The 12,523-nt window shown below is 32.5% G+C and overlaps 1 protein-coding gene across 1 annotated transcript in view; it reads left to right on the top strand.

Annotated features, from left to right (window-relative positions):
• The first annotated feature begins 956 nt into the window (after positions 1 to 956).
• The window catches only part of LOC134840599 (F-box/LRR-repeat protein 2-like), a 382,029-nt gene continuing 370,462 nt past the window's right edge, over positions 957 to 12,523 (top strand). Inside the window, exon 1 of the mRNA XM_063856523.1 lies at positions 957 to 969. The gene's annotated coding sequence lies outside the window, so the exon portion shown is untranslated. The remainder of the gene's footprint in view (positions 970 to 12,523) is intronic.

Genomic DNA, 12,523 nt, shown 5'->3' with positions numbered 1-12,523 from the left:
GCATCAATTTCTAATTGAGAATCCACCCGCAAATTGGCATTAATTGAAAGATCATATTGCTACAAAAGACTTAAGTTTTGCAATAAGTAAAATACTGAGGAAACCCGGACCATAAGGACTAAAAGGACTACTGCAAGGAGAATACAGACAACCAGACAGAAGTGCTGAACTGGACACAATCAAGGGTGACCCAAGAATACTAAACAATCATCAACCTTAGTAAGAAGATAAAATATTGATGTACAAACTAAGATTAACTCAACCTCCCCTCATAGGTATATTTCTTTAAGCTGTTCGATTCGTTTATATAATCTAATAACCCTGTGCTTTGTATTTAACAAGCCAGTTAATTCATACCTTTTCTAACTATTGTTTCTACTCTAGCTTTTGTCAAGACAACCTGACGATTTTAGGTGAGACTTATAACTTAGGATAAAATTACTAAGCAATCAACCAGCAATGAACGCTTAGTAAAACTGGTGCGACCGCAGCAGAGAACTACTCCTTAAGAAATATCTTTTCCAACAAACTCGAAACAGTTTTTAAAATTCAAAAAACATTATTATAAGGATCTGTGAGTATTTGTCAGATTAGTTCTTAACCTCAAAAAGCCACAAGACATTGAGTGTCTTTCGATAGAAACACAATTTCATTGTCTTCTACTTGACAGACATTCCTAGTAGGGTTCATGCGATAAGTATCCCTCTGCGCTAAGTCGCCCTCGATATTCCACCACCTCGAGGTCTATTATACGGCTTTCTAACTGACATTAGCTCATGAACTTAACTATTATCCATTATTATAATAATAAATAAAATTTCTGAAAGAATCGTTTTCTGCCTAAGTCTGCTAGTAAGATATACCGTTTTTGTCCAGTAACCCACTAAATACATGCCGAAACTTCAGTTTATCATTACTAAAATTAACGAAATCCTGTATTCAACTAAAGTGATCAAAAACTTATTAAATCTCTTTATTCCTTTTTTCGAGGGGGTTAAGTGGTCATATGTGCGATCTAGGAGTACCCTAAATTGAATGATAAATTGAATTCTTCATCACAATAAATCCAACCATTCACGCTTGTTGCTATTTATTCTAATCCTTCATTATTTATCGAGGCTTATCCTCAATTTCCTTTAAACTCATTTTGTTTTTACCCACCTTAACGTAACTTAAACCTAAGCATCCATCATTTAAGCTACCAAATACTGAAACTAAGAGAGGAAATAAAAAAGCGAAGAAAGAAGGAACGGATTTGGGTGTTTTTAACTAAATCATTGCCTTTTTATGACTTAGTTTGAATATACTTCTAATAAACATTCAAAATACGCACTAGAACCAATCTTGAACGTTAACCCCGTAACACCAAACACCAAATTTTAGTTTCAGCACAAAAACATTAGGTTTCACAGCAAAAAAAATAAAGCTAGAACACTGACGCATCCACCTTATATTGATAAACTAGGTTTCATATGATAGCCTAAGCACTAGAAAATTGATTTTTATCAGCCACAATTTTTAGTTTCAGTCTAGGTTTCAGCTTAGGGTCAAACGTTTCAATTAAAATAAGTGTAGTTTCCGGTCACATTTTTAAGTTTCTGTAAACGGTTTCGGGTAAAACAGCAAAAGTTCAACTAGTGAAACCCAAAATTGGATACCATGACTCATAAACCTGGTCTTAAATGGTAAGTTTTTGTTAGTTTCAGGTTTCCGAACACAAAAATTGAGTTTTTGGTCTCAAAATTGAGCTCCGAACGCCGAATTTTGACTTTCTAGAGAAAACTAACGGTGTTAAAATACACCAAACCAGTTATAAAATTTAGTTCCTAAGGCTGAAACGTACGTTTCATAATTGGTGCTTTTGGTTTTAGACCCAAAAATCTATCTTGCTTCCCAAGTGAAATTTTTGAAAAATATTGAAAGATAATAGGAATCTTTATTGCACTAACAAATTTTTAAACTCAAAAACTTCTGGAAGGTGTTAGTTTGAGCCCACAAACTTATTGTTTCAGAAAACTAAAAATCGTTGTTTTTTTATCAAATTCTCATCTTTTTGGCAATTTTATTGCTGGAAGAGAAAAATATAAGAGATACCAACCTAAATTTTCAATCGTAACTTTCTAAAACCAAGTGGTCAAACCATAGTTTCAGTTCTAGAAATTATAGTTTCAGCCTCAAAAACTTGGGTTTCCGCAAACAAATTTGTGATTTTGAAGTTACAAACTTGTTCATAATTCTAATTTACACTAGACCAGCTATCAAAAACCAACTTTTTTAATTTTCATGCACTGAGTTGGAGAAAGTTTAAGTGTTTTAGGTTTGAGATTTCAAAAATTAGGTTTAAGAATTCAAAAATTCCTTTTTCTGAAATTTTTTTGCAAGTTTAAGCATAAACAAAGTATACTATAGGTTTTAGACAACTTAAATTTTAAAAAACTTAACTTCACCTACCATAGTTTCAGGTTTAAGATTGAAGTTTCAAAAAAATCAAAAAAAAATTAACAAAAGAATCAAAGTTCTGAGCCAGTAATAACCTAAAAAGGCATAAAATTAAACTGTTAATCATAACAAAGGCATCAAGAAAATTTCACTTGAACAAAGTTTCAGGTTTCACCTAAAGTTTTAGCGAACAAAAACTCAAAAAACTTGAAAATTTTTAGAAATGCTTTTTTCCAATTTTTTTTTTTATTTTCTCATTTCATTATTAATAACCTTTGTTAATAATCAAAAAATCCTAGGAGGTTTTCATTACTATAATAAATACAAATCAAATAGTACAACTTAGCTTAAGAAAAGAAAGGAAACGCCGTGAAAATTAATCTCAGCACATTTTAAAATTGACGTCAGTACAAAAAATTTGAAGCTCAAATTAGGAAATAAAGTCTCTAACATCATATGGTATATCACTAACACTGGAAAAGATCATATTAGTATGATAGCAAAATACCCTAACGACGATATACACAAATTATACGTCTTTTTTGACGATATACTCCAGACATTGACACAATTCCTCAGCAAATAAAAATAACAAATAGTAGGGTTCATGCGATAAGTATCCCTCTGCGCTAAGTCGCCCGCGATATTCCACCACCTCGAGGTCTATTATACGGCTTTCTAACTGACATTAGCTCATGAACTTAACTATTATCCATTATTATAATAATATATAAAATTTCTGAAAGAATCGTTTTCTGCCTAAGTCTGCTAGTAAGATATACCGTTTTTGTCCAGTAACCCACTAAATACATGCCGAAACTTCAGTTTATCATTACTAAAATCAACGAAATCCTGTATTCAACTCAAGTGATCAACTAAAGTGATCAAAGTGATTATTAAATCTCTTTATTCCTTTTTTCGAGGCGTTAAGTGGTCATATGTGCAATCTAGGAGTACCCTAAATTGTATGATAAATTGAATTCTTCATCACAATAAATCCAACCATTCACGCTTGTTGCTATTTATTCTAATCCTTCATCATTTATCGAGGCTTATCCTCAATTTCCTGTAAACTCATTTTATTTTTACCCACCTTAATGTAACTTAAACCTAAGCATCCATCATTTAAGCTACCAAATACTGAAACTAAGAGAGGAAATAAAAAAAGCGAAGAAAGAAGGAACGGATTTGGGTGTTTTTAACTAAATCATTGCCTTTTTATGACCTAGTTTGAATATACGTCTAATAAACATTCAAAATACGCACTAGAACCAATCTTAAACGTTAACCCCGTAACACCAAACACCAAATTTTAGTTTCAGCACAAAAACATTAGATTTCACAGCAAAAAAATAAAGCTAGAACACTGACGCATCCACCTTATATTGATAAACTAGGTTCCATATGATAGCCTAAGCACTAGAAAATTGATTTTTACCAGCCAAACGTTTTGGTTTCAGTCTAGGTTTCAGCTTAGGGTCAAACGTTTCAATTAAAATAAGTGTAGTTTCCGGTCACATTTTTAAGTTTCTGTAAACGGTTTCGGGTAAAACAGCAAAAGTTCAACTATTGGAACCCAAAATTGGATACCATGAGTCATCAGCCTGGTCTTAAATGGTAAGTTTTTGTTAGTTTTAGGTTTCAGAACACAAAAATTGAGTTTTTGGTCTCAAAATTGAGCTCCGAACGCCGAATTTTGACTTTCTAGAGAAAACTAACGGTGTTAAAATACACCAAACCAGTTTTAAAATTTGGTTCCTAAGGCTGAAATGTACGTTTCAGAATTGGTGTTTTTGGTTTCAGACCCAAAAATCTTGCTTCCCAAGTAAAACTTTTGTAAAATATTGAAAGATAATAGGAATCTTTATTGCACTAACAAATTTTTAAACTCAAAAACTTCTGGAAGGTGTTAGTTTGAGCCCACAAACTTATTGTTTCAGAAAACTAAAAATCGTTGTTTTTTTATCAAATTCTCATCTTTTTGGCAATTTTATTGCTGGAATAGAAAAATATAAGAGATACCAACCTAAATTTTCAATCGTAACTTTCTAAAACCAAGTGGTCAAACCATAGTTTCAGTTCTAGAAATCATAGTTTCAGCCTCAAAAACTTGGGTTTCCACAAACAAATTTGTCATTTTGTAGTTACAAACTTGTTCATAATTCTAATTTACACTAGACCAGCTATCAAAAACCAACTTTTTATTTTCATGCACTGAGTTGGAGAAAGTTTAAGGGTTTTAGGTTTGAGATTTCAAAAACTAGGTTTAAGATATCAAAAGATTCCTTTTTCTCAAAATTTTTTGCAAGTTTAAGCATAAACAAAGTATACTATACCTTTTAGACAACTTAAGTTTAAAAAACTTAACTTCACCTACCATAGTTTCAAGTTTAAGATTAAAGTTTCAAAAAATTTTAAAAAAATTAACAAAAGAATCAAAGTTCTGAGCCAGTAATAACCTAAAAAGGCATAAAATTAAACTGTTAATCATAACAAAGGCATCAATAAAATTTCACTTGAGCAAAGTTTCAGGTTTCAGCTAAAGTTTCAGCGAACAAAAACTCAAAAAACTTGAAAATTTTTAGAAATGCTTTTTTCCAAATCTTTTTTTTATTTTCTTATTTCATTATTAATAACTTTTGTTAATAATCAACAAATCCTAAGAGGTTTTCATTACTATAAAAAATACAAATCAAATGGTACAACTTAGCTTAAGAAAAAGAAAGGAAACACCGTGAAAATTAATCTCAGCACATTTTAAGATTGACGTCAGTACAAAAAATTTGAAGCTCAAATTAGGAAATAAAGTCTCTAACATCATATGGTATATCACTAACACTGGAAAAGATCATATTAGTATACTAGCAAAACATCCTAAAGACGATATACACAAATTATACGTCTTTTTTTGACGATATACTCCAGACATTGACACAATTCTTCAGCAAATAAAAATAACAAATAATATAATTTATATACCGCAAGAACAATTAATTGCTTGACTCGCGATTGCTTTTTGATATCATCATATACCCAAGCACAAAACTACTTGCATTTTAATCATTTTTTATTATAAATTCAAATTCTTCCTCAACAAAATTTAAATCATAACAAATTCATTAGAAAATTTTAATTATTCCTTATATTTTTTTTCATCACCTAGATAAAAATTTATAACTCAAAAAAGCTGTAGAATGCTAGGGCCAACTTTTATCAAGTAACAACAACAGCAATTAATTTAAAACTAAAGTTGAAAAAAAAATCCACAGAAAATATTTGGTATATTGCCATTATCCAAAAGGATCAAATCACAATTTTGTCCAAACACAAACACAAAACTATTCACGAATTAACTATTCCCTCCCGCAGCAAAAACCCAGAGCTAACTTCTACCTTAAAAAAGCTTAAGCAGCCCCATAGCACTTTTGATATATCTAAAAAAAATTCGTATTCATTGAACCCAGCAAAATTCATAGTAACTCAAATATAATTATTTCAGTCCTTACAATTGATCAGTACACAACACATTCAAACCTTTATAAATTGTTAACAACAATTTAAGTGCATTAAATAAAAATGGTAAAAGTAGTAGCATACCCAGGTTTAGCTCTCAAAAAGTTTACCGGCTTAGATCCAAATGAAGATGCAAGAGATTTTCTTGATATATTCCCTAAGAACTAGACCAGCAGATGCAGGTGACGATCAGGACGCATATGGTAACAGACAAAGAGCATTATTTGGTTCAATATTAAGAGGTCCAGCCGATCAATGGTATCAGGGATTAGCAGCACATTTACCTTGGAACGAGATAAGAGATCAATTCATAGATAGACTCATGATGATAAGGATAAGTATAGAGGACGAATAGAAGCAGAAAACATAAAAAGACAACCTGATGAATTTATTAAAAGCTACATACATAGATTAAGCACCGCAGTAGACCGTGGATGGCCTAATCCAAATTTTAATGATGATCAAAGAACAGCAAAGAAAATGGAATTCTTTGTACGCGGCTTGAGCCCGCTAGGCTTGAAACAAAAAGAGCATCAATTTCTAATTGAGAATCCACCCGCAAACTGGCAACAATTGAAAGATCATATTGCTACAAAAGACTTAAGTTTTGCAATAAGTAATGAGTTTATTGGAACAGCATCCAGTAGCATAGATAATAATTTGGAAATAGAGGAAATAAAGGATCAACTTAACGAGTTAACAGGACTAATGAAGGATCATAAAATAAACGCAGCTTATAATCCACATGAGCATAGAAACAAACAAAACAACCCAACGTTTTGCAACTGGTGTTGCACGTCAGGCCATACGATAAGCCATTGCTTTAAATATAACGATCAGCAGGAGCAAAATTATGACTCGCTTCAATTAAGAGAGAATTCAAACAGAAGTTACCATAACTATAGCAAGAGTAGGTCAAGAGTAGACAACAATTTCAATGACATAAATCCCCAACAAGAATTCAGGCATTTGTCAAACTTCAATGAAAGTTCTCAATCGCGTGACAGGTCGAACAGCAAAAAAAACCTTCAACGAAAATAACGATTATCATTCACCTTACCAGATCCACAATTTTAGTGATGATGACATTCCAGGACACTATACCAATAATGAGTGTGAACTTGATAATTTAAACTAGATCAGTCTCCGTCTGAACCAAAAATACAATTATATATTAACTTATACCAACATCCCGTCGGAAAATAAAAATAACGGTCTGGAAAACCAATTTCTACTAGACACTGGAGCAACATGTTCGCTTATAAATTTTGACAGTTATGAACAATATTGTAAAACACAGCCTCTACAGCTGAATAAATCTAGATCAAACACAGTTGCTGTTAATGGAGAAAAACTTCAAATTATAGGTTATACTAATTTTGACTCAATTTTCGGTACAAACACTGATAATCCGGTAAAATTCAAAGAATGGGTTTCAGCCGAGAACGGATGTGATCTGAATATATTAGGAATGGATTTCATTTCTCACAACACTAAATCAATAAAATTTCCAAAGTTAAACTTAGAATTAAAAAATACCCAGATATAACAGTTCCAATCAGTATTATAAGAAGCAAAAGTTATCCATGTCTAAGCTTTTATCAAAATGTACTTCTTGATAAAAATATAACTATTGCACCAAAATCATTCCGCGTAATTTCAGTTTCTCCAGCAGGCGTAGTTTTCAAAGTAGGAACATCGAAATAGAATTGAAACGTCCTTAGAACAAAAAGGCCTTCATGCAAAAAGCACTTATTGTAGGAATGAAATTAAGTCAATGCCTATCGTACTAAAAACTCCAGTGAATCAAAAGTAGACATAAACAGAGTTTTAATAGGCCAAACATTTGAAAACATAGAAAGAAAATAAACCCATTTCTTCCTGCTTTAAAATAATTATAAAAGTGAAGTTTTCATTAAAGCTTTTATAACGCTTTAAGTTTGTGAAACTTACCTATTGTTTTGTATACTGAGCAGTAAATCTAATTTAATCTTACTAAAAAATAGGATTACGAGTTTTAACCTACAAAAATACTACAATGGATAGCGGTTCTGTATGACACCCAGAAGGATATGCCAAAATGCATGAACACGGATTTAATTCTTTACTGAGTTCGAAAACAGTCAAGTACGCTAAAAATTTTGGACCATCCTCAAAATCAAATAAAGGTAGAGGGATCGGAACCCAATGGCTCAGACAAAAAAGTTTTTCGACTTCATCATATTTGCAAAAGAAAATTGCGAAAGGCTAGGAGTTTATATTACAGTTTTACGAGTCTAATTTAATTTTCAGGCGGTTTTATCAACTGAAAAATCAGTATTACACTTACGGGAAGGTCAAATTACCCTACGTACAATAAGGAGAATTAATAGAGTGAAACCTCTGATGAAAGACCTAGCCAATGTAAAACTGTATCAGACTTATTTCTGCGAAGTTAATTTGCACCATCGGATTCCTCTTAGGGCCCAAGTAGGGACCAATGACATTAATTTTTGGCCTTGAAGTTTTCAGGTTACAAATGCAAACTAGAAGAAATTCATCAAAAAGGGAAAAAAATTAGCTCTCATTTTTCATCAAATTGAGTACGTTTTTACAATTATTCATGATCTTAAAATGGGCGAACATAGTTTTTCGACCCGACCCGCCGCTGATTTATGCCAGCATATGTTGGTGGCTTTATGTAGCATTTCAAAAACCCATGGTACCGTATTCTTTCAACAACGTAAAGGATTGTTGGTGGCTGTATGCAACTTTTGAGACTCTTATGTTTCACTCCTCAAAATTTTGGCCACATTACTAATTCGGTAGTTTAGAATCCACAACACGCAGGCATTTAAACCCCTAAAACAACAAATTTTCAGAAGCAACACTTTGAAAATTGGACCGCATCATCATTAAGATTGTTTACGTTAAATTTTTGCATCATAAAGTTCATACGACTTTTCTGTACTAAAGATGTGAACATGGATTGATGCATGGGATTGAAATCGAAGAAAAATTAATACACTTATCTCATTGAATATTATATCATTATGAAATTGGTCTGTAACTTTCCTTTTCTTCGATATTTCATTTTTTATTCTAATTCATTTCTTTTTTTTCTTATCAAAAAATGAAACGAAGTTTTTTGGTTATGACAAAACGTTGTCAAATTGAATATATTATTTGTTGATTCTTGTCTAACAATTTTTATAAATTTCTTTTGGTTTATATTTCATTCTCGTAAATCCCAACCGAAGTTCATAGCTGTATAATTTGTTAAGGACCTCATTGTAAGCCTGTGAATGAACCCTGATGGACATACATTTAAGATTAGGGGTTAATTAATGCCCAAATTTCCATTTTTGCTTTAACTACATAAGTTTAATATCTGAGCTTAACTCAGCGTCGGAAAATGCTTCATTCCTGTGGTTAATAAACACCATGATCGTCTTTCTTCATTTGTTTGCCGTGGTGGGTTTGTGTGAAACCAGAGGATTATATTTTCAACCTTTTATATATAAAAATTCACACTTTTATAAATGTCCTTCATTATTCAAATTTGATAATAAGCCTTAGTATCTAAATGTAATTCGGGATTTTGAAAATTTTCTTATTTTATATTGGTGTTTAGCAAAATGGAATATGACCCAAGTTTGAATTGGAACTGCCGAAATGCTGACCCAGCACCCGAGGAATTCAAAAGAAAAGTGCCTCTCAGAAAGAAGCAACTAAAAACTGTAGTACAATCATTGTCAATTGACGGCGGGTTAAACAAAAAACCCTAGAAATTTCCCCAGTCAACTGAATCAAAGATTGGAACTACAGAAGAACAGAGAAGTAAACTGGACACTGAAAACCCTAGATTTATCCAATAAAACAATAATAAAACAGAGTTTGAAGTATTCAATAAAACAAAACTGCAACAGATGGAAACTGCCATCCTTTATTGAAGTCGTCAACTCGACGACAATGGAAAAGGCAATGATGTCCGTCGAGTTTAGAGCACAACAAGAAGTGGTGATAAAGGAGGAGACCATTTTCTGGAAACTGAAGAACGGAGAAGAGCAAGGCTACATCCTGAAAGCAGGGGGAACGCAAGTTACCATTCCTTTTCAGGGATTAACTGCCTTCCCAAACTATGTAAGACCCAAGCAGGAAGAGCAAGACGATATTAAAGAGCTTACAGACGGGATGAGCAGACTGCGAATTAAGAATAAAATCAAGGAAAAGAAAATCGTCAAGTTACAACAAAAACTCGAGGCTTCACAGAGGAAGCTAGAGATCCTCAGAGCGTACAGAGGGGAGATAGAAGCAGGAAGGAAGCTCTAGACAAAATTTAGAGCTCTAGAGAACAAAAACCACATTTAAATTTGAGTCCATTAACTTTACTTATCTACATAACTATTTCATTTGATGTTCTTTTTGAATGTTATAACTAAAATATTTAATCATTAAATTTTCAGCATGGTAACTGTAAGAATCGAACAGCTTAATTTTATAAAAAAGGGGTGAGTTGTAGTATTGAAAATACTACACAGACAAAAGACCATTGTCTTAATTGTTTATTTAACGACCCAATTCTAAATTGGAGCGTGCCATTTAAATTAAAGCCTCTTTTCACTATATCAGATATTGACTGATTTACTCTTATTAGGACTATAAAATCTTGTTTTGAAAACCCACTACTTTTTAAATACTTGTCCAATTTTTCTCATTTTTTCATGCTCACTATTTTAAATGGGCGGCGATTTTTAACACGTCCCTTTTAACTTTAACTTGAAACAAAATGGATAAAGATTTAGCAGTCTTGCCGGCTGCACTGAAATTCTCCTTGCTTTGATTAAGCAAAGATGCGCCTGCAGTATGATGCATCAGAAAGAGTAATATGAGTTTTCAATCAGACAAAACTGAAGGCTGCGGTTTTAATCAAAGAGGGCTAATAATTTAAAGATATTTGTTTTGAAAAAATCAAATGAAAACTAGTTGAAAATTCCCTTATACGAAAGGGAGAATAAAGGAGCAGGTGAAACCTGAATAATTAAAGATTGAATCAGCCGCCGAATTATGCTTACGACCAAAAGGACTCGCCTGAAATCTTCAGTGTTTCTTTTTGCTCAGTCAGCAGCAAGTCAGATCTCTTAACAACTTCTTTTTCAAAATAAATAATTTTTCTTTTCCACTTTAACAATAACAAAAAACTAGCCTTTTTTCCAAATTAAACAAAAAAAATTCTCATTTAAAATTCGAAAACTTATGAATCGAGATATGCATAACTGAGGAAACCCGGACCATAAGGACTAAAAGGACTACGGCAAGGACGATACAGACGACCAGCCAGAAGTACAGAGTGGACACAATCAAGGGTGACCCAAGAGTTCTAAACAATCATCGACCTTCGTAGTAAGATAAATTTTTGATGAACAAACTAAGATTAACTCAACCTCCCCTCATAGGTATATTTCTTTAAGCTGTTCGATTCGTTTATATAATCTAATAACCCTGTGCTTTGTATTTAACCAGCTAATTAATTGATATCTGTTCTAACTATTGTTTCTACTCTAACTTTTGTCAAGACAACTTGACGATCTAAGGTGAGACTTATACTTTACGATAAAATTACTAAGCAATCAACCAGCAGTGAACGATCAGTAAAAAATTAAACGAAATAGAAAAAGAATTAAAATTTTGAAGTTTTTTCATCGAAAATTTTTACGAAAATCATCCCCCCACTCGCCATATAAGCTACAAAAGAATAGATTTCGCTCCTTGTAACAAATCAATTGTGGCAAAAAAAGCTTCTTTCAACCAGTTTGGAACAATTTCTAAGAAGGATTAAATCTGCGTTTACGCGTTAATAGCGAGGAATATATCGCGCTTTAATTGTCCCAAATTGGCCAAATGGCAATCTTTAAACCCCCATAACTTTACAAAAAAAGATCACAGGTGAAATATCGTTTCAATTTTAAGCTCAGGACAACGATACTTTTTGAATGATGTTTAAAAAGTCCGTCAAAAATGGCTAGTTAAAAAGTCGAAATTTGTCTGAAGAAAAAAACCCACCACGAGCACAAATATTCCGTTACTTTCGTATCGAAAGTCGAAACAAAAATATATATTTTTTTACATTTAGTTTTTTTATGTAATTACTGCTCCTTCGATCTTACAAGGCAACCAGAACATTCAAGGTTTCGCCCTGAAACGAGCAGTCCTGTTTGAAATTTTAGCGGCAAGATTTAGACTTTTGCGCTCAAAGAAGTTATTGCCTAGCAAATGACAGTGTCCTTCAAAATGGCCCAATGAAATTTTTGGTTGATAAGAAAAGTCAACATTTTCCACGACCAAGGAGGCTTAAGTTTAAGCTTAAGTTCAAGGACAGGATTACAGCAAATTGAGTTTTTTTTTGAAAATTTATCTCAGTACCGGATTGTCATGACCCAGTTATATGATCATAATCAAATTGTATTTTTCAGCCGACATTAAGTTTGGTGATCCCAACACAAGGTGCAAGTTCAATTTTGTGTTTCGCCGAGAGCAATCATATTTTTGACAAATAGCTTTTCTTCTTATCTTCAGAAGTTGCAACCGCAAC

Source organism: Symsagittifera roscoffensis, chromosome 2 (assembly GCF_963678635.1).
Source record: "Symsagittifera roscoffensis chromosome 2, txSymRosc1.1, whole genome shotgun sequence".
Lineage (NCBI taxonomy): Eukaryota > Metazoa > Xenacoelomorpha > Acoela > Convolutidae > Symsagittifera > Symsagittifera roscoffensis.
The sequence above is the reverse complement of the archived record's forward strand: the minus strand, read 5'-3'. Positions and strand labels throughout refer to the sequence as shown.